Source organism: Erinaceus europaeus, chromosome 7 (genome assembly GCF_950295315.1).
Source record: "Erinaceus europaeus chromosome 7, mEriEur2.1, whole genome shotgun sequence".
NCBI lineage: Eukaryota > Metazoa > Chordata > Mammalia > Eulipotyphla > Erinaceidae > Erinaceus > Erinaceus europaeus.
This window is the reverse complement of record NC_080168.1, coordinates 61,531,993-61,558,536: the sequence shown is the minus strand read 5'-3', so window position 1 is coordinate 61,558,536 and position 26,544 is coordinate 61,531,993. Positions and strand designations below refer to the sequence as shown.

General features: G+C 42.5%; 1 protein-coding gene across 5 annotated transcripts in view; it reads left to right on the top strand.

The window, feature by feature from the left end:
• Nucleotides 1-26,544, top strand: part of SOX5 (SRY-box transcription factor 5) — a 1,357,610-nt gene that overhangs the window by 297,506 nt on the left and 1,033,560 nt on the right. For 3 of the 5 annotated variants that reach the window (XM_060194519.1, XM_060194513.1, XM_060194516.1), the window contains exon 3: nt 3,231-3,319. The exons of the other annotated variants lie outside the window; for them this stretch is intronic. The gene's annotated coding sequence lies outside the window, so the exon portion shown is untranslated. The remainder of the gene's footprint in view (nt 1-3,230; nt 3,320-26,544) is intronic. 5 annotated transcript variants of the gene reach the window in all.

Sequence of the window (26,544 nt, the reverse complement as noted above, 5' to 3'; positions counted from 1 at the left end):
TTAAGCAAATGGTCATTGCCCCCCTTAGAGAGTGAGAAGAGTTCATAAGAAGGAGGCCAAATTCTGGAGGGTAGATGATAGGTGGAAAGTGTACTCCTGCACAAGTTGGGAGTGGACACAGCTCTGCTCACTTGTGAAAGCAGCAGGGTTTTCTGTAGGCACATGGAAGCTGATCACCTCCCAGTGTGTCACCTCCCAGTGATGTGTAAGTTTTTAGTGATATTCTCTTTCTGTTTTTCAGGTGGGGTGGATTCCACCCCCAACCCTTTTTTAAATTTCTGTTCTATTTTTTAATCACCACCAGGATTATTGATGGGGCTTCATGCAAGCACTACTAATGTACCACCCTTGGTGGTAAATTTTTCTATTTTTTCTTTCTATTTTATTTGACAGGATAGAGATAAATTGAAAGGGGAGGGAAGATAGAGAGGGAAAGAAGAGGGCCAGCTTAAGTGCACATAGTGTGAAGCACAAGGACCAGTGCTAGGATCCTGGTTCAAGCCCCTGCATCCTCACCTGCAGGAGGGTCGATTCACAGGCAGTGAAGCAGGTCTGCAGGTGTCTGTCTTTCTCTGTCTCTCTCTGTCTCCCCACCCCTTTCAATTTGTCTCTGTCTTACCCACTAAAAAAAAAATAAATAAATAAAATGGAAAAAATGGCTGCCAGGAGCAGTGAGCTCGTATAGTAGGCACCGAGCCCCAGGAATAACCCTGGAGGCAAAGAGAGAGACAGAGAGACAGAGAGAGAGAGAGAGAGATGCAGCCTTGCTTCACCACTCGTGAAAGTTCCTCCCTGCAGGTGGGAGCAGGGACTTGAACCAGGGTCCTTGGACTTGATGACAAGTGCCTTCACTTAGTGTGCCACCATCTGGCTGCTGGGTTCTCCTTCTGAGGTATTTCTACTTTGAATGAAGAGGCAGGACTGGTTAGAGAAAGAGAGATGCAAGGATTCCTTTGTTGTAATTAGAGTATTCATCAGGACTCTAATGAAGCAGTGCCTAAGGTAGACACAGTGTGTCTACTCTCTCTTCCATTTCCTTGCACTTCCCTGTCCCCCTAATTAATAGCAGGCAAGAGCTCAGTTCTGAAATATTATTGTGTGCCATCAACTAAGTCACACACAATTAAAAATTATAGTGATTTAATAATGATTAATAAGATTGTGGGATAAGAAGGGTACAATTCCACACAGTTCCCACCACCAGAGTTCTGTGTTCCCTCCATGAAAAACTTTCCTATTCTTTACTACTTTGTGAGTATGGACTAAAATTCTTCATGGGTAGCAGAAGGTGGAAGATATGGCTTCTGTAATTGCTTCTCTGCTGGACAGGGGCATTGGTAGGTGGATCCAACCCCCCAGCCTGTTTCTTGTCTTTTCCTAGTGGGGTAGGGCTCTGGAGAAGTGAAATTCCAGGACACATTGGGGGATCATCTGCCCAGGGAAGTCAGGATGATGTCATGGTAGCATCTGCAACTTGGTGACTGGAAGGCAGTGAGATACAAAGCAGGACAAATTATTTAATATACAGGAACCTTTCCCAGAGTAGGATGTATTCTACCATCTTTATCTTCATGGAGGTACCTCTAAACCACTCCTGTAAAAGTATTCATCAAAAATACTTTCTTTCCTCCTATGCCTTTTCCTGTGAAACCTTTAGGGAAAGATAGTTTGTCACCTGTGTTGTTCATATTCTAGTGGTTCTTTTCTCTTGTCTTTGAAAATGTGGGACACAATTTCTCTTATGCAAGAATGGAAGATAGAATCCTGTCATCCATTTTAAATTTATTTTTTAATATTTTACCTATTTACTATTGGATAGAGGCAGAAATTGAGAGGAGAGGGGGAGATAGAGATGGAGCGAGCCATCTGCAGCCCTGCTTCACCACTCATGAAGCTTTCCCCCTGCAGGTGGGAACCAGGGGCTTGAACTTGCATCCTTGCACAGTATAATATCTACACTTAACCAGGTGTGCCACCGCATAGGCCCCTGTTATACATTTTTAAATGATAAAAAAAGGTTTTTGCCATTTTAAAATATTATGTCTACCATAACTGCTAGTTTTCATAAAGAGAGAGCAGGAGTGGGGGGTGTGGGGGGCAGGTTGTGGCTCACCTGTTTGAGCACACATGTCACAATGTACAAGGACCCAGGCTTGAGCCCCTGGTCCCTACCTGCAGGGGGAAAGCTTTGCGAGTGGTGAAGTGGGTCTGCAGGTGTCTCTCTACCTCTCTCCCTCTCTATTTCCCCCTTCCCTCTTGCTTTCTGGCTATCTCTATCCAATAAATAAATAAATAAATAAAGATAATTGATATATATATATATATATATAGAGAGAGAGAGAGAGAGAGAGAATCACAGGTTTTACTGTTCATATCATTTTATGCACTGCTAAAGAATGAACCCAGGTCCTTGCACAGGCAGGAGATAACAGCGAAGTGGTTCCCCACCCCTACCCCAGGGCTGTTTTTTGTCATTTCTCCTATGAGACAGACGTAGAGAATGAGAGGGAGAGGAAGAGGGAAAGAGAATTGGAGAAACTGAGAATAAAGGAAATGACAGACATAACACACACACAGGAAAGAGACCTGCAGGCACCACTCTGCCATTCATGGAGCTCTCTTGGTGCTGTCCCACGTATTTCCAAGCAGTGCCAGGGTTCAAAACCAGGGCCCTGCATGTGGCAATATTCATTCCCTTCTAAGTGAGTTACCTCTTGATTCCCCTCCCTGCCCCACACCATCATACATATGTGAGATTATCTATCTGAAAAGCTTCTGCTGAATCACTTGATGCTTCTGCTTCTCATGGTTAATTACTAGCAGAATAATTCACTTTAAGGAGCCAGATGGTGGCACACCTAGTTGATCACACATGTTACAATGTGCAAGGACCTGAGTTCAAACCTCTGGTCCCCACCTGCAGGGGGAATCTTTGCGAGTGGTGAAACAGGGCTGCCGATGTCTGTCTCTCTCCCTTGCTATCTCCCCCTTCCCTCTTGATTTCTAGCTGTCTCTAGCCAATAAATTCATAAAGATAATAAAGTTTAAAAAGGAATTCAGTTTAAACCTCTCATGACTCAAACATGTAGCTAGTTATTGGGGGCATAGGTGGGGTGTTGAGGGTAGATTTAATATAAGTGACCCTCAAGTTGTTTATCTTTCAAACCCTTGCAAACCCCTCTTCATACTACTGAGAGGTCTTTTTCTTTCTTTCTTTTTTTTTTTCTCAGACTCTGAGTGGCCTTTACTTGTAAACCATCAGCAAGACCACAACCCAGAAAGCCAGCCTGTGTGTTTGCAGCAGCTGCTGCTGCAGAAGGTAAATGCCGTGCAGATATTGATGAGCTTGCTAATTTGTTTAGGAGACAGAATTTAGAATGGGGAACAGATCTGTCTGTTAGCTGTCATCATCCATCAGCCCCAGGCTGCCCCAGGCAGTGGGTTTGCATTTTGCCAGCTTCTAATTTTGCTTTATTTTTTTCCCTTTAGCTTACATCTCTTTTATTCATTTATTATAATTGGGAAAGTGGTGATTGAACTAGGACAAAAATATATATGTGTATATATATATATATATATATATATATATATATATATATGTATTCATGTATCACACTTGAGATTGAAGTCACTAGTATGCTGCCTTCTCTGATCTCAGAGGATCCAGACAGGACCCGCTGGCTGAGGGTCTATTGATTGATGTCCTCAGCCAGTGAAGACTGTGTTTGCATGCAGGGTTCCTAGAGCACGTTGTGACTAGAAGACTTGCCATAGTTACCCTTCCTCCTACGTGTTTCCCTGCCCAGATCAGAATTTATATGATTTGATTCCTTCCTTGGGCTTCTCATTCAAGTCATTTGTATTCTATCCCTTTTCAAGTGTCCATTGTGTGTCAATTATTGTTAGAGATGCTGGAAATATATGGGTGAGAAAGACAGAAATTGTCCTGTTTTTGCAAGTGCTTCCATATTTGCTGTGATGACAGAAAGAAGCATGTATGCATACAGTACTTCCAGCTGGTGAGAAATCAAATGAACAGAGTAAAAGTGAAAAGTGACCTGTTAGAGAAAAAAAGGGCAGGAAACTTTCTCTATGGAGATGAAACCTGAGATTTGAGTGACAGTCATTTCTGTGGAGATCTCTGGGAAGATGTGAAGGCGTAGAAATGGCAAAGCTACGTACTCAGAAGAGCTCCTGAGTTTTCACAACTCCAAGAACAACATGAAGGCAATAGAGGCAGGGGGTGGGGAGTTGGTGGGCAGGGAGGTGAAAATGGAGAGGAGAGAAGAAGCAGATCATTTGTGTTTTATTCCAACTTGTGTTTTATTTCACGTTTCCTCTGACCTCTGTTTAGAGCATAGACTGTAATGAACAAACGTGGAAGCAGGAATGTGAGTGGGAAAATGTTTCAATGATCTTGTAAGAAGTGATTCTACCTTTTAAGTGCTGACAGTGATGGGACTGCAGAGAGGTTGTGTGTGTGTGTGTGTGTGTCTGTGTGTGTGTGTGTGTATTAATAATAATTTAGTAATAGTTAAGTAAGATTGTAGGATAACAAGGTATAATTCCATACAATTCCCACCATCAGAGTTCCATATCCCATCCCCTCCATTAGAAGCTTCCCTACTTTTTTTTTTACAAAAAGGAAACAATGACAAAACCATAGGATAAGAGGGGTACAACTCCACACAATTCCCACCACCAGATCTCCGTATCCATCCCCTCCACTGATAGCTTTCCTATTCTTTAACCCTCTGGGAGTATCGACCCAAGGTCATTGTGGAATGCAGAAGGTGGAAGGTCTGGCTTCTGTAATTGCTTCCCCCGCTGAACATGGGCCTTGGCAGGTCAATTGATCCTCCCAGCCTGCCTCTCTCTTTCCCTAGTAGGGTGGGGCTTTGGGGAAGCAGAGCTCCAGGACACATTGGCGAGGTCCTCTGGCCAGAGAAGTCTGGTCAGCATCCTGCTAGCATCTGGAATCTGGTGGCTAAAAAGAGAGTTAACATACAAAGCCCCAAACAAATTGCTGAACAATCATGGACCTAAAGGCTGTAATAGTGCAGATGAAGAGTTGGGGTGGGGGGTCCTCCATTTTGTAGATAGCTGGTAGGCATATTTTAGTACTTTTTATCCTGCTCTGGGAGTATGGGCCAAAATTCTTTATGGGGAGCAGAAAGAAGATGGAAAGTCTGGCTTCTGTAATTGTTTCTGTGCTGAACATGGGTGTTGGCAGGTGGATCCATATGCCCAGCCTGTTTCTATCTTTCTCTAGTGGGGTAGGGCTCTGGGGAGGTGGGGTTCCAGGACACACTGGTGATGCTGTCAGCCCGGATAAGTTAGGATGGCATCATAGTAGAATTTGTAACTTGGTGGCTTAAAAGCAGTAAGATATAAAGCAGGACAAAATTTTTAATAATCAGGAACCTAGAGGTAGTAATAGAGCAGATGGAACTAAGGGTCTTCATGTGAGAAGAAGCTAGGAAGTCTATTTTAAGTATATTCTGAGGGCCCCATGACTTTAGTGATTTTTGCCTGAGCCTGATAGATGGTGTCAGAATTGGGAATAGGAGTAGACATTTCCCCCACAATCCTGCTTTCTAGTCCTATTCCCAATTCTGACACCATTTTCCCCAAACAATACTTTTTAGCCCACATGTATATTAGCTATCAGGCTTTGGTATTTAACTCGAAGGATCTGTCCTCAAATATAACCATTTTTCTCATTGCTTAACATTCATTATTATTTTTATTTAAAACTTTTATTTTTATAATTAATATTTATTTGTTTATTTGTTTATTCATTCATTCATTATTGCATAGAGACAGAAATTGAGAGAGAAAAGGTATGTAGGGGACAGGGGTTTCAACCTGTGTCCTTGTGTACTCTAATGTAGTCACTTAACCAGATGTGCCACAGCCTGACCCTCTGAAATAATAATTTGAGTGGTCAGGTGGGAGGTGACACAGAAGATAAAGCATTAGACTGTCAAGCATGAGGTTCTGAGTTCAGTCCCTGGCAACACATGTACTAGAATGATATCTGGTTCTTTCTCTCTTTCCTCCCATCTTTCTTATTAGTAAATAAATAAAATCTTAAAAAATAATTTGACAATTCACTGTCAAGGGGTTAGGATGACTAAACTAGAAAATAATAATTCATATAAGAAGAGTTCTTACATTTTAAAATTCTCTTTATTGGATAGAAGCAGCCAGAAATTGAGAGGAAGGGGGAGATAGAAAGGGAGACAGAAAGACACCTGCAGTACTACTTCACCACTTGTAAAACTTTCCCACAGCAGGTGGGGCCTAAGGACTTGAACCTGGGTCCTTGCACATTGTAACATGTGCACTCAACCAAGTGTACCATTACCAGACTCCAAGAGAGGTTCTTTAATCTTAATAAGAGGAACTCACAGGGGGAAGAATTTCAGATGGCATTCAGAAGTATGAAAAAAGATTGACATTGGAGTCAGTTAGGTTGGTTCAAAAACCAGGTGATGAACTTTAATGATTTGAGGAACATGATCTAATGAAAGTAACTATAATAATATGATTAGTGTTATTTTTCTAAAGACCTAATAGGATACCATCTCACACATGCCGGAATGTCTGCAATAAAAAAAAGAGAAAAAAACCAAAAAGGACAGATATTAGTAGCACAGTAAGTGACAGCTTATAAATCACTGGGATCTCAAGCATGACTTTCCAACCTTAATCCCTAGCATCACATGTGCCAGGATGATGTTCTGGTTCTTTTTTTTTTTTTTTCCTCCTTCTCCTTCCTTTTCTTCCTTCTCCTTCTCCTGCTCTTCCACTTCTTCCTCCTCGTCTTCTCTCTTCCTCTCTCTTTTAAATAGACAGATGTTGATGATTAGAAGCTTCATACGCTGTGGAAGGCATGTAAACTTAAAAGCTGTTTAGAAGAGAGTTTTGGCTGTTTCTCAAAAGGTCAAACCTCATGAATTACCATATAGCTCAGAAACTCCAAGGACAATTATAATGGACATACACCCCCAAAACTTAGTCATAGTTAGTATTCATCACAGAACTACTCTTTACTGTGAAAAATTGGAAATAGTCCAGATATTTGCCATCTGATGGATGGATAAAATATACTCTGTCAGGGCTGGGCAGTGGTGCACCTGGTTAAGTGCACACATTATCATGTACAGGGACCCAGGTTTGAAACTCCCTGCTCCCTACCTGTGGTTATGAAGCACATACTACAGGTGTCTATCTTTCTCTCTCTCTCTCTCTCTCTCTCTCTGTCTCCCCAACCCCTTCTCAATTTTTCTCTGCCCTATCAAATAAGAAAGAAAAAAAAGAAAAGAATACACACACACACACACACACACACACACACATATTTCGTACAATGGCTTGTTTGTTTGACAATAAAAAGAAGTACTGGCCCATGCTTCAGCATGGGTGAATCTTAAAAACATTAGATTAAGGGAAAGAAGACAGTATCAAATGGAACACATACTGCATGCATCCAGTTATATGAAATGTCCAGGGACCAGGCAGTGGCACACTTGGTTAAGCACATGCATTACAGTATACAAGGACCCAGGTTTGAGCCCCCGGTCCCAATGTGCTGAGGTAAAACTTCACAAGTGGTGAAGAAGGGCTGCAAGCATCTTTCTGTCTCTTTCCCTTCCTATTTATTTATTTATTTATTTATTTATTTATTTATTTTCCCTTTTGTTGCCCTTGCTTTTTTATTGTTATTGTAGTTATTATTGTTGTTGTTGATGTTGTCATTGTTAGATAGGACAGAGAGAAATGGAGAGAGAATGGGAAGACAGAGAGGGGGAGAGAAAGATAGACACTTGCAGACCTGCTTCACCGCTTATGAAGCGACTCCTCCTGCAGGTGGGGATCTGCGGTCTCTAACCAGGATCCTTATACAGGTTCGCGCCACGTGCACTTAACCAGCTGCACTAACGCCTCTTTCCCTTTCTATCCCCCCTTTCAATTTATCTAACTATATCAAATAATAAATAAATAAAATAAAATAAAATAGAAACTTTAAAAAAAGAAGAAAGGAATGTTCAAAGAATCAGATCTCTGTAGACAGAAAGTAGGTTTGTGCCTGCCGTCAGGCTGAGGGTTTGGGAGGAAATGTGAACTGATTTCTGGGGATAATTGTTTGGGGCTTCTTTTCTTTTTTCTCTTCTCCTTCCATCCTTCCTTCCTTCCTTCCTTCCTTCCATCCTCCCCCCTCTCTCTTTCTCTCTCTCTCTCTTTCTCTATCTCTCTCTCTCTCCTGGAGACCACTTTTTTCCCGTAGTGGTTGTTGCTGTTATTGTTGTCATTGTTGGATAGGACAGAGAAATCGAGAGAGGAGGGAAGAGGGGGAAGAAAGACAGACACCTGAAGACCTGCTTCACAGCTTTTGTAGAGACAACCCCCCCCCCACTTTGCCCCCACCGCCACAGGTGCCGAGCTGGGATCCTTGCCCTGGTTCTTGAGCTACTGCCCAGCCCCCTGGGATTTCTTTATAGAGCGATGGAAGTCTGCTGGAACTCATTGTGGTTATGGTTGTGGATGTGCAGCCCTGACTATGAAAAGTCATTGCGCCACATCTGTTGAATGGGTGACATGTGAGTTATATCTCAGTAGAGCTGTTATTCAAAAGAACCAACGGGTTGGCCCAGTCCTCTGAAGATAATAATAATAATAATAGCAGTGACTTATCACCAGCCCTCAACCCGAGAGAACCAGGTGAGAAACTGTGTGCATAGAGAGACACCCTTATGGACTTTGACAGCCATCAGTTACCAGTAAGGAGAGAGCTGATCCCCTCCCACCACCACCACATGCACTCTTCTTGCTCTCTGTTCTCTTGCCATTTTGAAAATGTAACCAGAATATGGGGAGTAAGGAAAGTCCCTGGTGTGATTCACAGGCATCACCTTCCCCGGGGCCACAGAGCTGGGAGAAGAAAGACAGAGCTTGACTGTGGCTGTGGAAACACAAATACTTCTGTGTAGACCTAGGAATGAGACCCCAGAGGAAAGTAAAAATAGGGATGTCCTGTCTCCAAATAAAATCAACTTTGGTCTCTGGAAATGAGAGTCAGGTTGAATGGATGATAATGATAGAGACATCAAAGAGAGGATTCTAGGTTTCTTTTTTTTTTATACAGTTTTTAAGAAAAAATATATATCAGGGGGCCGGGTGGTGGCGCACCTAGTTGAGCACACATGTTACAATGTGCAAGGACCCAGGTTCAAGTCCTCGGTCCCTACCTGCAAGAGGAAAGCTTCACAGGTGGTGAAGTAGTGCTACAGGTATCTCTCTGTCTCTCTTCTTCTCTATCTGTTTTTTAAATATTTATTTTATTTATTTATTCCCTTTTGTTGCCCTTGTTGTTTTATTGTTGTAGTTATTATTGTTGTTGTCCTTGTTGGATAGGACAGAGAGAAATGGAGAGAGGAGGGGAAGACAGAGAGGAGGAGAGAAAGATAGACACCTGCAGACTTGCTTCACCGCCTGTGAAGCGACTCCCCTGCAGGTGGGGAGCCAGGGTTCAAACCGGGATCCTTATGCCGGTCCTTGTGCTTTGCGCCACCTGCGCTTAACCCGCTGCGCTACAGCCTGACTCCCTCTTCTTCTCTATCTAACCCTTCCCTCTTGATTTCTGGCTGTCTCCAATAAATAAAGATAATAAGAAATCAAAACTTATTAGTGATTTAGTAATGATTAAAAGATTGTAAACTAACAGATGTATAATTCCACATAGTTCCTACCACCAGAATTCTGTGTCCCGTTCCCTACAGTGGAAATTTCTCTATTTATTCATTGGTTGGATTCTTTACAGTCGACAATAAAATGTTGGTACTTGGTACATATGTAACATTTCTCAGTTTTCCACATAACAATAACCCCCTCTAGGTCCTCCTCTGCCATCATATTCCAGGACCTGAACACCCCCTCCAAAGTCTTTTGCTTTGGTGCAATACACCAACTGCAGTACAAGTTCTGCTTTTCCCTTGTGTTCTTATTTTCCAACTTCTGTCTATGAGTAAGATCATCCCATATTCATCCTCTCTTTTTTAAAAATTATATTTATTTACTGTTGGCTAGAGACACAGAAATTGAGAGGGGACTGGAAGATAGAGAAGGAGAGAGACAGAGAGACACCTACAGCCCTGCTTCATCACTCATGAAACTTTTCCCCCTTCAGGTGGGGACTGGGCCCTTGAACCTGGGTCCTTACGTACTGTAGTGTGCACACTTAACTAAGTGTGTCATCATCTGGCCCCTCATCCTTCTCTTTCTGGCTAATATCACATAACAAGTTTCCTTCAAGCTCCATCCAAGATGGAATGAAGAAGGTGAATTTATCATATTTAGTAGGTGAGTAGTATTCTACTGTGTATATAGACCACAATTTAGCCACTTATCTGCTGATGCACACTTGAGAAGCTTCCCTATTTTTTTAACCCCTCTGGGGAATATGGACCAAAATACTTTTGGGGGTGGAGAAAGTTGAGGGTTTGGCTTCTGTAATTGCTTCTCCACTGGACATGGGTGTTGGCAGGTGGATCCATACCCCCCAGCCTGTTTCTGGTTTTCCATAGTGGGGTAGGGCTCTGGGGAGGTGGGGTTCTGGGACACATTGATGAGGTCCTTTGCCCAGGGAAGTCAGGATGGACTCATAGTAGCATCTGCAACTTGCTAGCTGAAAGGCAGTAAGATATAAAGCAAATTGTTTAATAAACAGGAACTCCAGAGTAGGAATAGAGCAAGTGAAACTAGGGGTCTTCCTGTGGAAAGAAGCTAGGAAGTCTATTTGCAGGAATAAATTCATCAACTCTGAAAACTCCTTTGTCACACTCTAGTTTCTGTCTCTAGCCACTGAAAGACACCAGATCATACTATTACTTTGTATGTTCTGATCTTGGAAGTTCAAGGCTTCGGTTTTGATTAATAGGACATGAGGTGAGGTGAGGTTAAAAAAAAAAACAAAAAAACAAGGGAGGCATACTATCTCGTGTGGGTGGGGGGCATCTGGATATTAACCACATTGAACAAGTAAATTGGACTCTAACATGACAGAGGCAACCTGAGAAGAGGTTGACTGAAGGAAAAAATAAAGATGCTTGGGTTTGAGAGAGAACATAATGGTTCTGCAAAAGAGTCTCCATGCCTAAGGCTCCAAGTTCCCAGGTTCAATCCCCTAGCACCACCATAAGCCAGGGCTGAGTAATGCTTTGGTTTTTCCCTCTTTTTCTTTTTCTTTCTTTCTTTTTTATTTTATTTTTACCAGAGCACTGCTCACCTCTAGTTTATGGTGGTTGGGGAGATTGAATTTGGGATTTTGAAGCCTCAGGCAGGAGAGTCTCTTTGCATAACCATAATGCTATCTCCCCTGTCCTGGTCTTTGTCTTCCTCTCTGTGTGTTTCTTTCCTTTTCCTTTTTCTTTTTCTCTTTGTTTTTCGTTTTCTTTTTACCAGAGCACTGCTCAGCTCTGGTTTGTGGTGGTGCTGGGGATTGAACCTGTGACCTCTGATGCCTCAGGCATGAAAATCTCTTTTGTGCAGTAACTGTGATGTATCTCCCCAGACCCCCTTTCTCTCTCTGTGTGTGTCTCTTTCATTAAAATAAAATATTTTTAAAGAAATAAAAGAAAAGAAAACTAAAAAGACAGGTTTGGCTTTTGACCAAAGATGGCTGGAGAAATAAAACTTGCCTCCTGAACAATTATAGATATTAGCCTTACTTGTCCTTTGTAGTTTGCAATGACAGGTAAAAGATGGCACTTTTGTGTTCCATGTAAGAAACCTACCTTTGGCTCTCAGGATACATGGGGGCTGTCAGAGAAGCACATGTGACCTCCATGCTCTGTGTTTCTTTGGGACCTCTTCTGGGGTTGTTGGGGGTGAAGTGATAGAGACTCCCTGAACCCTGTAGCTGACTGAATTCACTCAGCCTGTTTCTGTCTTTACCTAGTGGGGTAGGGCTCTTGGGAGGTGAGGTTCCTGGACACAGTGGTGAGGTCGTCTGCTCAGGGAAGTCAGGTTGGTGTCATGGTAGCCTCTGTAACTTGGTGGCTGATCACACTGTATTTTTACAGCAGATTTTACTATGCGCTAATAACCAATGACTCCATATGACTGGCCTTTTATTCTACAAGTTCTGCTTTAAGTCACTGCTGGGGGTGACTCCTCAGTCCTTTTGAAAAGCTAGGTTCTGCAGTGATTGAAGAAAAGAGATAGGAGAGGAAAGTGGGCACCTTCACACTGGGACAGGCTTCTCTAGAGGAGAAACCTCTGGTCTGCAGGCTCCTCCCAGTGTCTCATGATTCATTGGGCGATTTTCTAAATTGGATGCTTTTACTTTGCGCCATGTTTTCTATCTACCACATTGGATATATAGCACTATAATCATTTACATGGTCTTGTGCCATGTGGACAATATCCAATTAAACCTCTGTCAATTTAAATAGATGTAGCACTTGGAAGAAATACTCAAGAGTGTAGATGTATAATTTCCTATTTATCTTTTGTATTGGATATCCAGCTGGATGGACCTCATGTTGGATTGAAATTTTAGTTTTTTAGGTTTTTTTTTAGAAATTACCTTAACCCCATTGTACATAATTTCTTTGAAAATGGATTTATTTTATGTGTATGATTACTAATAGGCTACAAGACTGAAATTTTATTTTTTAGTACTTTATTTATTTATTATTGATGTTAAGTTGCTACTGACCAAGCCCTATCACAGACAGGCTGACACAGGAAATTGACGAAGTTGAGTATTCACATAAGCACATAGAATAGCCAATATTAACCCCGGCTCCCCACCTGCAGGGGAGTCGCTTCACAGGCGGTGAAGCAGGTCTGCAGGTGTCTGTCTTTCTCTCCTCCTCTCTGTCTTCCCCACCTCTCTCCATTTCTCTCTGTCCTATCCAACAACGACAACAACAATAATAACTACAACAATAAAACAACAAGGGCAACAAAAGGGAATAAATAAATAAAATAAATATAAAAAAAATTTAAAAAAAAAGAATAGCCAGTATTACAAACTCATACAGACACAAGCACACAGAGGGTCTCAGCTGAGTAGTAGACACACAGGGGGTCTCAACTAAGAGGTCCACAAGCCAGAATGCCAAAGTAGCCTCGTAGCTTATGAGGATTCTAGCTCTTTAAACTAGGGATTTTTATAGCACTCCGGGATGGGGGTAGTCACTCTTATCTAAGGAGGCAGAGGGGCAAGCAAAGGGTACTTTCTACACACGTACATTTTAAACTCTATCTTATGGTGCCAATCTATATCTAAGCAAAGCAGTATTACAGAAGCAGAATAGAGCAGGTTAATTTCAAACTTTCAAACTTAAACATGACCACATATTTTGCAATGTCACTTCAGTGTGCTAGGCTATTTATTATCAGGGAGCAGCCAGCCAGCCTAGGCAGTTCCTGAGAGGGTAGCTTTCTGCCTTTCATTATCCTCTGGCTAATAAGCTCTTTTAAACTGGGAGCTTCTGAAATGGAAGAGTTAATATAAATCACTCTCTCACAACTGAGAGGGATAGGAGGAGAGAGAACGAGCCAGATACCACTCTGGTACATGTGCTGCTGGGGATTGAACTCAGGTACTCATGCCTGAGAGTACAGCACTTTATCCTCTGCACCACCCCTCAGACCACCAGGACTGCAGGTTTATATGGCATAGTTCCACACTGTACCCACCACCAAAATTCTGTGCCCTTGCCCTCCCAATGATAACAATAATTCCCAGTGTATTTTTTAAAATTTTATTAGTGACTTAATAGTGATGGACTTAATAGTGACTTAATAGGCTGTAAGATAATGGGGGTATAATTCCACATAGTTCCCACCACCAGAGTTCTATATCCCATCCTCTCCATTGGAAATTTCCCTATACTTTTACCTCTCTGGGAGTATGGACCAAAATCCTTTATGGGGTGCAGAAGATAGGCGTTCTGGCTTCTGTAATTGTTTCTCTGCTGAACATGGGCATTGGCAGGTGGATCCATACCCCCAACCCAATTCTATCTTTCTCTAGTGGGATAGAGCTCTGGAGAGGTGAGATTTAGGGACACATAGGTGAGGTTGTCTGCCCAGGGAGGTCAGGATGGCACCATCATAGCATCTGCAACTTGGTAGCTGATCACACTGTATTTTTACAGCAGACTTTACTCCGTACTAATAACCAGTTACTCTACATTACTGGCCCTTTATATGTACAAGTATTGTTTTAATTTTGTCACTGACATGCAACGATGATCACTGTCAGTGTCATTATTCCCTAGAGTGACATGGGCCATCTTATTTTATTTACCTACTAGAGATGTGCACATTTCTTTGTTTGATTAATTATTTAGTTAGTTTATTTAATGGTCAGAGGGAGATTGAAAGAGGAAGGGGAATGGAGAAGGAGAGGAGAGGCACTTGTAGCACGACTTCATTGCTCATGAATCTTCCAGCCCTGCAGGTGGGAACTGGGGGCTTGAAACCCAGGTCCTTACACCTGGTAACATGGGTACTCAACTGGGAGCATTGCTGCTCAGCTCCATAGGCCATTTTAAAGATTAATTGTTAAGGCAAGAGGCTGGCAAAATAGAAAACTTTCATAGTGCACTGCTTTGGTATATACACAACCCAGGTTGGAGCCTGGTCTCCACCACACTGAAGGGAGCTTCAGAGCTGTGGTCTTTTTCACTTCCTTCTTTCTGTCTAGAAAAAAAAAAAGTAGGCAGGCACTTCCCAGTGATATGACACATATCAAGAGACACAACTTCCTAACTTGCTCTCAGTGTCATAGGGGTGTGTGTGTGTGTGTGTGTGTGTGTGTGTGTGTATGATGTTTACTTTTCAATGTTGTCTTTTGATTTCACAATGATGAAGAAATTTATCTATTTGCAAGGCTGTCTTATGAGCTATCTGACTAAAGTCAGACATATTTATGAATACTAGAAAGTTTATATTAGGATTACAGGATTCAATAAAAATAAAATAATGTGCTGTACCTGGTTGTTCATCTTATGAAAATAATACATAAGGCCTAGTGTACACAGTAAGTCTTAAGGAAAGATAGTGAGGATAATAGTGGTGATGGCATTACTGATGATAGTTACAATGGTAAAAGCAGTATAAAGTTTTCTTTTTAAATTTATTATATTTATTTATTTACTGGATAGAGACAGCCAGAAATTGACAGGAAAAAGGGAGACAGAAAGACACCTACAGCACTGCTTTGCCACTTGCAAAGCTTTCTTCCTGCAGGTGGGGGCTAGGGGCTCAAACTTGGGTCCTTCCACATTGTAACATGTGCACTCAACCAGGTGGGCCACCACCCAACCCCAGATTTTTTTATTTTAATTTTCCTCCAGGGTTATCACTGGGGCTCGGTGCCAGCACTATGCATCCAATACTCCTAATGACATTTTATTTTTCCATTTTATTGGATAGGACAGAGAGAAATTGAGAGAGGAGAGAGAGATAGAGAGGGAGAAAAACACCAGCAGACCTGAGTTGTTCCCAGGTTCAATTCCCAGCATCACCATCAGCCAGAGCCATCACTCTGACCAGAGGGTGGATATATATATATATATATATATATATATCCAAAATAAATGAATACATTAAAAAAAAGAAAAAATAACATTTCTCTTTTTTCTTTTCTTTCTCTTCATTCTTTTGTGGTTGTTTTGTCACTGGGGCCTTAAACATACTTGTCTCCAATCCTCTAGGCTACTTTTTTGTTCAGATAGACAAGGATTGATGACAACACCAGACTCCCTCTTCCTCTGCCATAGCAGCAGCACCACCAGTCATCATGGGGTGCTGAGGCTCAAACATTGGCCCGGTGCATGGTACCTAGTGAAATTTATCTACAGACTACCACCCCCCCTTATTTTTTATTTCATCAATTTCATTCATAAGGTTTTGCTTCGAAGTTTACATTTCTTTTACCTGAAACTTTGTTCCAGTGTTATATTCATAAGTACAACATGGTGGTTCTGTTGAGAGAGAAGTTACAGAAGTTACTGCCCAGAGATGGGAGTGGTTACAGATGTGGTTTGTAGGTGGGTTTTGAGTTTATAACCCAGAAACCAAGGGTATATGCTCTCTTAGGCCCTGACCTCAACTGTATAAGTCTCTCTCTCTCTCGCTCTCTCTCTCTTTCTCTCTCTCTCTCTCTCTCTCTCTCTCCCTCTCTCTCTCTCTCTTTCTCTCTCTTTCTGGACCACCATGTGACCATCAAGTCTGTAAGTCTCTTTCTCTTTCTTTCTCTATCTCTCTTTCCTAACATGTTTTTGCACTCAGTAATGTTGGGTAGTATGCCAGCTCCCCCTGGCTTCTGCTTAACCAAGCACCGGTATGCCTATATAGGGATTGGTTTGATCCCATTCAAAGTGGTCTATTTACATAAATCACTTTTACATTTACATAAAGCACCACACTCCCTCCAGGGCATTGGTGGTTTAGTGGTAGAATTCTCACCTGCTCTGCCCCCTCTCCTTGTCATACCCTGATTTTCACCAGTCACTTTTCTCTCCACCCTCTCTGCGGAGCATCCTGTTCCCACCCTACTGGGCTAGTATATTTATAAGGACAAGATTGTTTGTAGTTTTTAGTTTACCTTAGCTTGGTATAGATTGTGCTGCATCCTGCATGAATAAAGAGATACTGCGTACAACCCAGCCATGAGTCCCCGGTTGTCTGTTACCCGCCCGTAAAGCCAGCCCGGCGAAAACAACACAGTAAAGTTTAATTTACCTGAATAATCATGCTTTCCCATCAATTCTTTGCTGACATTGGTGTTATGAACTCTCAGAATGGGGAACAGATGTTTTGTCTCCCCCCCCATTCCCTTTAACAGTCCCACTTGATACAGGAAAATGAGTTCTGCCTCCTCCCCAACTGTGGTCCTGAGGAGTCTCCCCCTCCCACCTAGTGAAATGCTCTTTTTCCAGAGTTCAGACCACAGACCTTCCATCACCTTTAACTTCTCTCCTCTTAAGCCTTGAACAAAACTTCAAAACATTCCCAAGATTTAGCCCCCTTCCCTAACTTCCACAACTTTCAGGAGACCCAGCCCATCACTGTGGGAGGGCAGCTTATTTCAGCAGGACCCTCCCCTGCACCCTGTGGAAGCCAGGAGAAAACCCAAGGGCTGGCCCTGTGTGTCTGTCTGCATATCCTGCCCCAGCTCCCTCCCTTCCTGACTGCAAAAGCCAAGATATGCAGATAGAGGCAGGTGTGATACCTGGAGACAAAGATTGAAACTTATCCCCTGAGGGCCCTGCCCTTCCCCAGAATAGAACAGAAAGCTGGGAAGACCAGAAAACTCAGGGCTTTAATCAATCTCTTTCTCTCTGGCAGCTTAGTCCAGCAGTACCCTCTGCATGCACACACCCCTGCAATCTGTAGGAAGTCAGGAGAAATCCCAAAGGCAGGCCCAGAAGTCCAGTGTCTGCATATCCTGCCCCAGCTCCCTCCCTCCCTGACTGCAAAGGCCTCAACATGCAGATGGAGGCAGGTGTGACACCTGGAGACAAAGGCTGAGGCTCATCCCCTGAGGGCCCTGCCTTCTGCAGAAGGGACTAATAGACTGGGAAAACTTGGGGCCTTGATATCTCTCTCTCCCTCTCTCTTTCTCCCTCTCTCTCTCCTCCTTTCTCTTTCTGTTATCTATAAGCTTATGTGGCTTATACTTTCTTCTCTTTCTCTGTCCTTTCTCTCAATAAATGCTCAGCTTCTCATTGAAACATGACTGTCTTTCTTGTGGTTCCTCCATGTAAGAGTCAGTCTAGACACCCCACAAGAGGTAACTGAGGAGCACCACCCCTTCTTAGCTGCTCCCACCCCTCCTTAGCTGCTCCTACCCCCTCTATAACCTCCACCATTTAGTCTTGTTCTTCAGTCTGTTACCATAGGGCAGCCATAGTGAGCCCTGGAGAATAAATGGGATTCCTAAGGGTGACCTCTGCTCAGAAACTCCTGGAGCTTCCTTCCTCTGAGGGTCCTACTGTGGTCTGCAAGGACCTGAATAACACTCCATTCTCTTTCCTGAGGACCCTCTGCTGTCTTCAGCTCACTCACTCCATGCTGCCTAATGATATCTAGCACATAAATGATACAGTCCTATCCTATGACCCTGCAATTCCACTCCTGGGGATATATCCTAAGGAAGCAAACACACCCATCCAAAAAGACCTGTGTACACCTATGTTCATAGCAGCCCTATAAATATAAAGAATTGGTTGATTGATTTAAGTCTACATAGCCTAAAGAACCAGTGTAAATTAAATTTTATTTCTTTTCTTTCTTTTAAAAGTTACATATTGGTTTATTTTTGAATTTTTTATTAGTGATTTACTAATGATTTACAAGACTGTAAGGTAACGGGTACAATTCCATATAGTTCCCAGCACCAGAGTTCAGTGTCCCATTCCCACCATTGGAAGCTTATCTTTTTTGTTTTATTTATTTATTATTTATTTATAATTGGATAGAGACAGAAAGAAATCTAGAGGGGGGGGTAGATAGAGAGGGAGAGAGACACCTGCAACACTGCTTCACCATTGCAGGTGGAGACCTGGGGCTTGTGCATTGTAACATGTGCGCTCAACCAGGTGTGCCACCACCTGGCCCCTCTCCATCATTTCTTACTTTCATTGTTCTCCTTAACATTCTCCTGCCTGTCTGTCTATCTGTCTATCCGTCCCTCTTGTTTATTCCTTGTTCCCTGAGTAGCCTGTTATCTGCTGGAGGGCAAGGAACTTTCTGCTCCTCCCTCAGATCTGGACTCAGCTCCTGGCAAGTGGGAACAGGCAGCCAATATATGGTGTGTAGAGGAATAATTCAAGGCTGAAGTGGCTGGTGTTTTGGATTTATAGTGAAGGAAGTCATAATTCTTGCACACTGTTTTCTTCTTGAAATTCATGTTGGCAGACTTTGGGGGTGGGGTAGGTGGAAGTCAGATTCTCACTAAATTATTATTATTATTTTGTTCCTCTTTTCCTTGAAGTCTTTGTCTGCTAGGTTAACATCTATCACATCCCTATAAATTAACTGCAAGCCTTTCAAATTCACGTCTCCCAACAGTTACTGAATCACACCAGTTGTGTGTGGGGGCCACTAGGTGTCTAAGCCCCATAAGGCCTTTTTTTTTGGAAGGCAGTTCTGGTTTCATTATACAGACTAGAATAGTGAATTATCTGTATTAAGTACAATTTTCAAATTCAAGAGGGGGCCTGTTTAAAAAGAAACTCATAGACTAACCAATGGGAAAATTTTTTTTTTCTTGAGGAGAATCTACTTCTATACCATGTGCTCACTTTTAACATGGGGTCCACAGCTTATGCATTTTAAAAAAGACTTTCAGGGGGCCCAGTAGTGACGCATCTGATTGAGCACACACTTTATTTACAATGAGCAAGGATACAGATTCAAGTCTCTGGCCCCCACCTGCAGGGAGGAAACTTTGCGAGTGGTGAAGCAGTGCTGCAGGTATCTCTCTGTCTCTCTTCCTTTCTATCTCCCCCCTCCCTCTCAATTTTTGGCTGTCTATATCCATTAAATAAATATAGATAATAAAAAAATTTTTAGGGGGTCGGGCGGTGGCGCAGTGGGTTAAGCGCACGTGGCGCAAAGCGCAGGGACCGGCGTAAGGATGCCGGTTCGAGCCCCCGGCTCCCCACCGGCAGGGGAGTCGCTTCACGGGCGGTGAAGCAGGTCTGCAGGTGTCTGTCTTTCTCTCCCCCTCTCTCTCTGTCTTCCCCTCCTCTCTCCATTTCTCTCTGTCCCATCCAACAGCAAAGCAACGTCAACAATGGCAATAATAACCGCAACAAGGCTGCAACAACTAGGGCAACAAAAAGGGTGAAAAATGGCCTCCAGGAGCGGTGGATTCATGGTGCAGGCACCGAGCCCAGCAATAACCCTGGAGGAAAAAAAAAATTTTTTTTAAAGAATTTTTTTTCTGGGGCTTGTGAAGCAGCTTATCCGGTAGATCACATGAACAATGTGCCTGAGACTTCGAGTTGCATTCCTGGTGCAATAAAATGAAATGGTGCTCTAAGTTCTCTCTCTCACTCTATCTCTCTCTGACACACACACATCAAAATCTTTCTCACAGGATTTAAAAAAATAAATATTTAAAACAATAAACAATTACCTTCTGAGTGATTTCATTCATTCACTCAATCAACCACCCACAAAGAACCATTGATTTAATAATCATATGTATCTCTAATGTTTTCCAACAGAATAACACATCTTTTGCTTTATTTATTAATGTATTTTGTTTTTAATGTATACTTTTTTCTCTTGCTTTATTTTACCTGTTTCTTCATTTATTTATATTTATTTCACAGGGCAGAGAAAAATTGAGAGGGAATGGGGAGTTAGAGAGGAAGAGAGAAAGACAGACACTAAATCCTGCTCCACCATTCTTGATTCTTCCCTCCAGCAAATGGTGAGATGGGGTGGGGGGTGGGGACCTCAAACCCGGATCCTTGCTCATGGTAACTTGTGTACTCCAGCAAGTGTCCCATCACTCACATCATTTTACAAACCTGGATGTGGTTCTCACAGAAGCAGAACCAGTTCTGTACATCCTATTTGTGAGTGCCTCAGTTAGAAAGGACTCCCATCTTTTTTTTTCCCTCGAGGATTATCTCTGGGGCTAGGTGCTGCCTAGACTACAAATCCACTGCTCCTGGAGGCTATTTGCCCCCCCCCCACCAATTTTTGTTGCCCTTGTTGTTATTATTATTGTTATTGTTGTCATTGCTGAATAGGACAGAGAAAAATCAAGAGAGGGTGGGGAAGGCAGAGGAGGAGAGAAAACAGACCTGCAGATCTGTTTCACTGCTTGTGAAGTGACCCCCCCCCCACAGGTGGTGAGCTGGGGGCTTGAACCAAGATCCTTACACCTGTCCATGCACTTTGTGTACCATGTGCTTTGTGCCATGTGCCTTAACCCACTGTGTTACCGCCCGATTGCCAAGGGCTCCCATCTTAAGCCTGAAAACCGACTTCTTCCACCTGTTACAGTCTTCCCTGCTATCTGCACCACTTACTGGTTTTCATTGTTCATGCCTCAATGGGAATTTCAGATAATTTTCTATTTGATTAACTGACCATTACTGAACAAATCTACAAAGTCCAAAGACTGTCTTCTTTATTTACCTCAATGTTTCGGTATATAGCTGGACATTAAAATCCATGCAGTAAATGATTTGGTGGTATTATATTATTATTACATTTAGCATCCAAATTTTCACTGGTTTTCCTCTGTTTATGCAGCTTTGCTTTTGGAAAGAGAATATATACACACACACACACACACACACACACACACACACACACATATATATATATATATATATACTTATTTCAGAGGACCAGGTGGTGGCACACCCAGTTTAACACACATAGTACTAAGTACAAAGACCTACCCAAGGATCCGAGTTCAGGCTCCAGCTCCGCACCAGCAGGGTGGTCATTTCACAAGCGGTGAAGCAGGTCTTTCTCTCTCTCCTCTTCCCCTCTTAATTTCTCTCTGTATGATCCAATAAAATGGGGGAAAAAATGGCTGCCAGGAGCAGTGAATTCAGAGTGCTGGCACTGAGCCCCAGCGATAAACCTGGAGGCCAAAAAAAAAACACACCAAAAAAAAGCAAATATATTTGTGTGTGTGTGTGTGTGTGTGTGTGTGTGTGTGTGTGTGTGTGTGTGTGTGTTTCAAGTGCAAAGGACAATGACAAATACTTGCCTTACTGAATCAAAGCTGCCTGCCCCCATCTCAGTTTGGGAGCTGGGTTTTATCTGTGGATTCTGTGAGCTCTGAAGCATACTCATTTACTAGTACTAGAACCAAATGGGTTGAAAATCCCTGTTTTCCCCCCAGATGGGTTATTTTAAAATATCACAAAACTTCTGAGGTTATTTACATTACAAATGCGCTTCTTCAGGCACATCAAGCCCCTAGTACCATGTTTTGACAGTAACTCCTTTATAAAATTATATGTTGCACCAGTGAAGTAAAAATTCCAGTCATTCTCCAGGGAGCTGGCTTATGAATCTGGATGAGGTCACACTGCTTTAAAGATGCAGTTTGATAATCCGACATCAAAACAAAGGAATTCTGTTAATCCTCTCACAAAAGTGCAAATTGCTCATCAGATCCCTGGGCTGGGCTGGCAGCTTGGTAAACAATGAGTTTGGCAGAAGAGCAACTTTGGGTGGGGGAGATGGCTGAGAGCCTGGGACACTGGAGGGGACTGGTGGTTCCCTGTGCTGGTCCAGTTGGGCCTCTTGTTTCAGAAACAATCAGCGGCATCACTGGAGGTGGTTCTTGTAGCTGTTGTGAGTGTGTGTGTGTGGGGGGGGGCAGTTACTTTTCTCCTTCCCTGTTAAGGATAATGTTAAGCAATCTTCCTGTCTCTCATTTCCTTCACCCAGGTCTAGGCAACTGGCCTTTATATTCTTTTCCCTAAGATGCCTGTGTCAGGGCCAGATGGTATCACAGTGGGTTAAGCACCCATGGGATGAGCTCAAGGACCAGTGTAAGGATCCTGGTTCAAGCCCCTGGCTCCCTATCTGTAGGGAGATCCCTTCAAAAGCAGTGAAGCTGGTCGGCAGGTGTCTATCTTTCTCTCCCCCTCTCTGTCTTCCCCATCCTTTCTCGATTTCTCTCTGTCCTGTCCAGCAACAACAGCAATGGTAACAATAAAAAAATAATAAACAACAACAACAAAAAGGGCAACAAAAATGGGGAAAATGGCCTCCAGGAGCAGTGTGTTCATAGTGCAGGCATCACACCCCAGCGATAACCCTGGAGGCAAAAAAAAAAAAAAAAAGAGGTATGTGTCTTTTGGCATGTTTGTTTCCTCCTCAAAGCCAGAGTGCTTTCCATTCTTCCCACAAAGAGTATGTGAAAGAAAAAATAAAGGGCCTGGGTGGTGGTGCACCTGGTTAAGTGCACACACCACAGTGCTCAAGGACCCTACCCAGGTTCAAACCCCTGGACTCGCCCACACCTGCAGGGGGAAAGCTTTGTAAGTGGTGAAGCAGGGCTGCAGGTGTCTCTCTGCCTCTTTATCTTCCACTCCCTTCTCAATTTCTCTCTCTCTCTATCCAATAATTATTAAATAAATAAAAATATTTTTAAAAAAGAAAAGAAAAAGATTTTTAAAATAAATAAAAATAGACTTAAGAAAATGAATGCATAGACATAAAGATTCAATGCAAATGTCATTGTGTTGACAGCAAGTGTGTGCTGTCAACAAGCACTTTATTATTTATTTATTTTACCTTTTCCTCCAGGGTTATCACTGGGGCTTTGTGCCTTCACTCAAAATCCACTGCTCCTGGAAGCCAGTTATTTATTATTATTATTATTATTATTATTAGGTAGGGAAGAGAGAAATTGAGAGAGAAGGGGAGGTATAGAGGGAGAAAGACACCTGCAGCTGTGCTTTACCACTTGTGAAGTGTCTCCCCTGTAGGTGGTGAGTGGGGACTCTAACCTGGATCCTTATGCACATCCTTGTGCTTAGTACTGTGTGTACTTAACCGGTGCACCACTGCCCAGCCCCTGATACACCTCTCTCTCTCTCTCTCTTTCTCTCTCTCTCTCTCATACATGTATTCGTGAAAGGAGAGAATGAACACATACCTTACTCCAAGTAAGGAATAGATGGAATGTAAAAACAAACAAACAACAACAAACCATCAAAATAGCAAGTCTCTGAATTTTGCTTGGATGGTAAAGACCTGGAGTTGAAGGGTTGAGCCATCTTCAAGGAAAAGAGATATACACCACAGCACGGAAGGAGGAATTAAAAAGAGGTGAGAGGAGGCTGAAGGGCAGAGGGTGATTTGAGAGTAGCTAAAAATAAATAAATAAATAAAATAAAATAATTGGCAAAAAAAAAAAGAGGGAGAAAAAAAGTAGTGAAATTAAACAAATCAAAAGATTGGTAGTGTTGGTGATATTTATGATTATAAGGGCATGAGTTAGTGTGCTATAAATATGGAACATTAAAGTAATTGAGTGTATCTTGTAGACAACACTATGAAAAAAATGGGAGGGAAGTATGTGAAAGAAAAAGGAAGGATAAATCCTAATCCCCATTGGAAGGTAAAAAAAAGCATCTTTTTTTGGTTACCTGTAATACTATCCTTTGTTTATAAATGACAGCATTCACTGGGTGATAGCACAACAGGTTAAGCACACATGGCATGAAGCACAAGGACCTGCATAAAGATCCCAGTTTGAGCCCCAGGCTTCCCACCTGCAGGGGGTCGCTTCACAGATGGTGAAGCTGGTCTGCAAATGTCTGTCTTTCTCTCCCCTTCTCTTTCCCTTCTCTCTCTGTCCTATCCAACAACAATGACAGTAATAACAATAATAATAACAACTACAATGTTAAACAGCAAGGGCAACAACAGGAGGGAAAATGACCTCCAGGAGCAGTGGATTCCTGTAGTGCAGGCACCAAGCCCCAGCAAAAACAAACAAACAAGCAAACAAACAAAAACCTTGGAGGCAAAAAAAAAAAAAAAAAAATCTATGGATTAGTGGAATGCAAAGAGATAGAATGAGGCCTGGGCCGGGGAGGCAGTTTACCCTATAACACTGAACACTGTCATCTTCAAGGCTGTAACTGTAAGGCCACAAACCACAAGGGTAGAACCATGGATGATGGAGCAGAGGTGAGGTGGTATCTCTACTCTCTCTAAGCCTGTCTTCCTCTCTCTTTCTCCTTCTTTCTCTCCATAAAAAAAAAAAAAAAGCCCAAAATAGGTGGGGCTGTGGATGGAAGCCTGCTTCTTCTTCATTTAAAAAAATTTTCTTACTAGTGATTTAATAATGATTAACAAGATTGTAAGATAACACAGGTATAATTCCATACAGTTCCCACCACCAGAGTTCTGTGTCCCATCCCCTCCATTGGAAGCTTCCCTATTCTTTATGCCTCTGAGAGTATGGACCAAAATTCTTTATGGGGTGCAAAAGGTGGACGGTCTGGCTTCTGTAACTGCTTTTCTGCTGGACATGAACATTGGCAGGTGGATACCTACCCCCAACACTGCAATATTTTTAAGGGACAAGAAGAAATGTCCACTGTCCCAGCCACAGTTGGAATGAAAGAAGTCTTCAGGAGTACGGAAACCCTTTCTGTTGTTTCTGTTATCTTTGCTATACACAGTCACTTTCCATATTAGAAGAGTCTCCACTATGGAAGAAAATACTACCTTGGATGAACTTTCTGAAAAATTTTTTTCTTTTTCTTTTTTTTTTTTATTTATAAAAAGGAAACATTGACAAAACCATAGGATAAGATGGGTACAATTCCACACAACTCCCACCACCAGAACTCCATATCCCATGTCCTCCCCTGATAGCTTTCCTATTTTTTAACCCTCTGGGAGTATTGACCCAAGTCATTGTGGGTTGCAGAAAGTTGAAGGTCTGGATTATGTAATTACTTCCCTACTAAACATGGGCATTGACAGGTCGGTTGATACTCCCAGCCTGCCTCTCTCTTTCCCTAGTAGGGTGAGGCTCTGGGGAAGCAGAGCTCCAGGACACATTGGTGGGGTTGTCTGTCCAGGGAAGTCTGGTCAGCATCCGGCTAGCATCTGGAACCTGGTGGCTGAAAAGAGAGTTAACATACAAAGCCAAACAAATTGTTGACCAATCATGAACCTAAAGGCTGGAATAATGCAGATGAAGAGTTGAGGGGTCTCTATTTTGTAAATAGCTAGTAGGCATATTTCAATTATACTCCAAAGCGCCTGTGGCTATACTAGTTTTTTGTTTTTTTTGTTTTTCCCTGAGCCTGAAATCTGATATGCAGGTGGACCCAAGTTACTGTCTGGGGAGATGATGACATGGCTGGAAAAAGACCAGAAAACTGGATCAGGGAAGGGCTCCCTAATATGGGAAAGGGGTATAAATATTGTTGACTACAAACCCCATCAATTTGATTTGGTCTGGAGCCCATATTCAGCTTAGGAGCCTATTTGACCTCTGCATCCCTGTAGATCTGAGCTCACATTCCGTGGTCCTGAGTAGGAACATTCCAAGCTGCCCCAATAATGACCCATCTCCCCCAGGTGTAGCATAGAGTATGTTGTCCATTCTCCCTTCTGAAAATGGAACATTCTCTACCATTGTTGATTCAAGTTGAGGGCAAGGTCCTATGGGGGGCCCACAAAAGGGTCTATTTTGTTGTTTCTGATAGAGATGACCAGTAACAGTGGAAAGGGGGATTTATTTGAGGTCTAGGCCCATCATGTCTGTTTGGGAATTTCAGGACTCCCTGAATAGTGCTCTAGCTGATGGGGTGGCCTGATAGTGACTAAAGAGTCATCATTAAAGTATGCCAGTCTCTTGCCCTTATTAAGCTTTTGCAGTCCTTGCTTTGTTAAGGTTAACTTTGGAGCGAGTGAGAGAACTGTAATAGGAAGTAGGTGAGGTGGGTGTCTATGTCTAATTAGATACTATTTCATTATGAACTTCATACTGACTCACAG